The sequence below is a fragment of the Larus michahellis genome, chromosome 1, assembly GCF_964199755.1.
Source record: "Larus michahellis chromosome 1, bLarMic1.1, whole genome shotgun sequence".
Classification (NCBI taxonomy): domain Eukaryota; kingdom Metazoa; phylum Chordata; class Aves; order Charadriiformes; family Laridae; genus Larus; species Larus michahellis.
Window position 1 is genome coordinate 178,859 of NC_133896.1, and position 5,491 is coordinate 184,349.

Below are 5,491 nucleotides of genomic sequence, written 5' to 3' on the forward strand. Positions count from 1 at the left end.
GGCTATACTGTGGTTGCGTGACAATACAGGGCACCTTGTGGAACCACGGGTGGTCTTGGGGCTGTGCATAATAAAATCCTGTTATCCCTATGCAGCTTTTTCTTTGGCTCCATTCAATTGCTTCAGTGGACATTAGCACTGTAAACTATTTCTGAATCAGAGAATAAGGTAACTGGCTACTATACTGGCTGTCGCTGAGCAAGTGTTTGCCAGGAGCTGTGGTGGGACCAGTGCTGGCTTCTGGGCGGGTTCTCACTGACAACACTGGGATATGGCTGGGGAACGAGGGAGAATTGCATATCACCGAACTCAAGGATTTAGTTCCCTGCTATTCCAACTTGGAAATCGTACACTTTGAAACAAGGCCTGCCTGCCTCAGTACAGGGCAGCTTGAGCAGCTTCTCCTCACAGGTAACTCCGACGAACTTCCTGTCCTCAGGATTCCCAGACGCGCTATCAGTTCACGTCACTCTCCATTTACTAAACATTAACAGTGTCACCTGATGGCTATGGAGGGGCCCATTGCCATTATGTAAGACCAAAGTGAATAGGATCAAAAAAAAAAAAGCAGCATTCCTTTCCTCTGTATAGTTGTGTTTTTAGCAACTGAGGTCAATTGCCATGTCTCTTCACTAGATTAAACTACACAGTTAAATCTCATGTTGGTATGCTTGCTTTAGACTCATTAATCTGTTGTTAATTTCTCTGTCCAAAGCACGTATCTACATATCAGTCAAGATTTTAAAGCGTTGAGCAATGGAGAATTCACTGCTTCTATTGGGAGCTTTTTTCTTATAGCTACTTACCGCAAGAAACTGTCACAGCACTGTTAAAAGTCATGTGCTTTTTTTCCCCTTAGAACTGCTCGAATGTCAGCTCTGTCTCATTCATAATTTTCAAGTCTTTCTCTTCCAGATTCAGGATCCTCTATTCTAACAGTATTTTCTCCTTGCTTCTACTTGTGCACTGTGATGTGTATCAGTGTTCGCTAAGTAGTAGAAGAGCCAAGTTCTTGGTGTCCAGTTCTAAAACATTTTTTAAGTTTTTAAAAATTTTAATATTGAGAGCTTGACCACTGACTGGTCGAGCTCTCCAGCACCTCCCAGATCAACATATTCTTTAGTAGTTGTTTGGTGGGTTTTTTTATTACTAATTTTGCGTACATTGGACAGGTACATAAGGACTATACCATCTAATATTCTGGAAATCTCAGAACATCGCTCTTCCTTCAGCCGCCATGTGCATTTTGATGCAAGAAAAGCCCAACTTGTTTGGCCCAGTGTTGCAGCCAGGAGCAGGTGCCTGAGAGGGACGAGAGCTGGGAGAGCTGCAGCAGTGTTCCCTAGGAATCATCTCCGGTCTCCAGCTGCCCCTGTCTGCAAAGCTGCTCAATGTGCACGTATAAACTCAAAATTATGTTATGTGTGATCTTTCACAGTGCTAGGGCAGTTGGTGTTCTTTGTCAGGGCATAAGCACCTCCATGGTGTAGGTGTGAGAGGAAGGCTCTCTCCAGGACCTGCTGGGTGTTTTCACTACTGAGCTGTTAGCCAGAGGCAGGAGTCTGCTGACAAATTATGGTGAAGCCGGCACCAGTGAAGGTGGGGACCTGCCAGTTACATAGGAGGAATAGGGGACCTCAGGAACCAGAGTGATAAAAATAAGAATAAAAATAATAGTAGGAGGTTGGGCATGTAGGGATTAGTCACCTGCTTATGTGCCGAACTGGGGCTCAACAAATGGAAATAAGAGCAGGTGAGCAAGAGGCGTGTGAGCCCATCACATGCTACCAACAAGCCCTTGGTTTGATGTAGGTGCACAGCGATGACATGTAAGTCACCGTATTTGCATCAGCGGGGAATTGTTAGTTCCACTGCAGGAGGGACAGTAAGTTCTGGAGAGCTGCAGATGATGTTCTCCCCATGCTGACAAATTCAGGCTGGATTCAGGCTGGATTCAGGCATGGAGCTACAGAGCTACGGTAGAGACATAGGAGTCGTGCAGAGGAAAAACCATAATCTTTCACCGTGGTCTGGAGCAATGTAGCAGTCAGTGGACACAGCCACATGACAAGAAATGCCAGATTTAAACCCTTTGTCCTCAGACATCCTGTGCACAATGAAATAGGAAGACATGGTAGGAAAATCTCTCTTTCTCCCTTGGACTGCACAAGAACGAGCCTTGAGTCTCCAGCTTGTCTCAACTCCTTTCCTCTCTCTCTCACTTGCACTGAAGGCAATTCCTCTTTGTAACTGATGTTTAACTAATAACCAAATATTTCCCAGTGCAGCTACACCTTTGCCCACTGCTGATCAGTCCAGAAAGTCTGGACAGAGGGGCAGCGAGGGAGCACCAATGCCATCAATGCTGGGGAGGCAGCTCCCTTCTGGGGGAGGGAAGGCACCCCTTTGATGGCAATGCACTAGCCTGAGACCCAGCTCAGCTTACCTCGCCACTGTGCACTTCTGCATACCTCCAGCATTTTCGGGTGCATTATGTCACCCTTCCTCCTACCGGAGGCCAGATGTGCTCCGTGCCCACCCAGGGAAGCCAGCTCTGCTCCTGCAGGAGGATGTGGCTTTCCTCCCCAAGCCACCGCATCCCATTTGCACCCAGGTGAGCAGACCAGTAGCCTGGAGCATATACAGTCGTAGAATCATAGAATATGTTAGGTTGGAAGGGACCTTTAAAGGTCATCTAGTCTAACCCCCTGCAGTAAGCAGGGACATCTTTAACTAGATCAGATTCCTCAGAGCCTCATCAAACCTGACCTTGAATGTCTCCAGGATATAGCCATGGGAGGTAAGGTCCTGAGTATGGTCCAGTCCCAGTTTGAGGTGATGGCTGGACTGACGGAACCAGGAATAACACAGGATTAATTTCTCCTGAAAAGGACTGGATTGTTCTGTTTGAGGCATCACCAGCAGTCACAGCCTGCTTGCACGCCCAGACCACCCAGGAGCCCTGGGCGCCAGTACTGGCTTTGTCCCCAGGTAGTGTGCCAATAGGGACCCCTGTGAGGGTCCCACCATCAATGAGGCCCTACCCCACCACGGGCAGTCCAGCCCTCCCAGTCCTCCCTTACCTCCAAGTCCAAGAGCAAACACTGGATGGCATCCAGTGCTAAGTAAGAGGGAAAAACTAACAGTGTCCCCAGGTGCTGTCCAGTTTGTCTTACCTGCATGAGGAAAAGCCTGTGTGTCCTCAAGGCTTTCGACAGCGGAGAGGCTTTTAACCCTGCGAGGGCCCTGGGGGAGAGGCTTTCAGAGGTAGCTCTTGTTCAGTGGCAGGAGCGAGGAGCATTCCCCCAGTCAGCCTGCACAAGCGGGATCCAAGCCCACAGGACAAAGCCCTCCTGGCGCAGGACTCACCTTGATCTCCTGTTCCGCTCCAGGCTCTGCCAAGTGCAGACCAGGCAAAGCTCTCAAGCCCTGGCCTTCTGCTCCAGCCCTGTGGCAGCTCTTGGGGTGCCTGGGCTCCAGCACACCTGACCATGAGTGCTCTGGACCATGGCAGGGTGGCTGAGGAGGCTGAAAGCTGCAGTCCCTGTGCACTGAGTCCTTTTTTATGACCCTGCTTTATCTGTTTTAGGACTATGAGGTGCTTACACTGGCCAATGCCAGTAAAGAGGCAGCAACGAGGAGGGCTGGCTGTTGGCCACACTTGCAGCAAGAAACCTGTGGGCAACACAGCCATAAGGTGGCATCTGCACCGCATCTGTGCTCTCCCACAATGTACAATAAGCATGCCCACCCGGCCCAGGCTGTGCCCGGCTCTCTGAAGTGGACAGTGTGGTCCAGGGGACTCGGAGAGCACATGGCCATGGTAGGACTGTGATCTGGATTGGGCTTAGTTAAGGCACCGTGTCCTGTGAGTTCTTGAAGAGCTAGGCAGCAGGGTTACATGGACTTACACAGGGTGAATGCTGCCTGCTCTGAGCCTGGAGCCATTCCTGATAGGAACAGCAGGTTTAGCTGGAGTTCATCGCATAGTGCCACGGAAATGTAAAGTGGGAAACCCAGGAAATGTGAAGACTGCAACAGGGAGTGAATCTAGAGATCAAGGCTGGGACATGATTGTTTCTGCAGCATGAATACAGCATTGCTTTATTGCAGTCTTTTTGCAGCCTCTGTTTCCTGATGATCAGGCATTAGGAGTTGATCCTATAATAAGCTCTGTAGCTGAAACGTCAAGAGTTGAGGAGCTGACATTGGGCACTTGTAAGATTCAGCTGGATAGAGTGCTGGGCCATCTTGTCTGGACCATGCTTTTGCCAAGAAAGGTTGGACCAGCTGATCCCTGAGGTACCTTCCAACCTGGGATTCTATGCTGCTATGATTCTATCATCATTTGGAAAGTAGGGAAAGCACAGGCAACAACCCTACACGACCAGGAATATCCTGTGTGACAGTTAGCGTACCCTCTAGACGGAGCCACTACCTCAATGAGGGGAAAATTTGTGTTGGAGAGGATGCCTGAGGTTGCAAAGGATGAATAGCAGTAATTATGAGCCCTCTGTGTCTAAGGGCATGTTTTCAGGGAAGCTGGGCTGACAGGGTAGAAGGACCATGATAACAGGACTTTGTGACACAGCCGTTTGCTTTGAGTTTACAAAATTACACCTTCCTCTTCCGGCAGTGATGAACATTTCCTTGTTTCATACAGAAACTCAGCAGCGTAGCATTCCAGTATAACCTGGCTGCTCTCCCAGGATTTCAGATGAAGACACATGCTGTCAGCACTCGGAGAAACCCCCTTCCACAATGATATTTGAAATAGGGCTTTGCTGAGACCATAAACACTTGGCACAAATATTAAAATATACTGAAATCTTGCCACATGCCAGAAACTTGGTATTCAGTTCTGGTAATCCGTGTCTATTTTCTGTGGTAATGCCTTCAGGACAGACTGTATGAGAAGAAATATCAATGTTTGTACCCTCCTCTGGTCTACTGAGGCATATCAAATATAGCCTTCAGGGTCCAGTGAGGAAATCAAATCTCCACGAATTTATGAAGTGTTAAGGGAGTTGTTTTTTAAACCAAGTGCCTAAATTTGGGATTGTAACCACAAGAATTGGGCCCAGCTCCTGTAAGTACTCAGTACTTCTGGAAATCACTCTTAACTGGGTGCAGGCCCTTACCTTCTCTGAGCATCAGTGTTGCACTTCCCGAAAAACATGTGTGCTGTTGTAAAACTGGGAACTTCTCCAGTCATGTTTCTTTACTTGTTTTGAGAGATGCATTCTTCTAGCTCAAGGATTCTTTCTCAAGCAAAACCCACCATCACTTGTATCACAGCTCATTATAGCAATACTGCCAGCTCACTCTTAATGGTCTCCACGTGTGCACAAATGCTTCCTTTGGACACAGGGACAAGGAAAACGGTGCAATCCATGGTGTTCAGGATGGCAGGAATCTGCTTGCTGGATCCCACCCCTACTCAAAGCACAGCCAGCTCCATGGTTAGATAAATCTTCTCTGGGCTGTATCC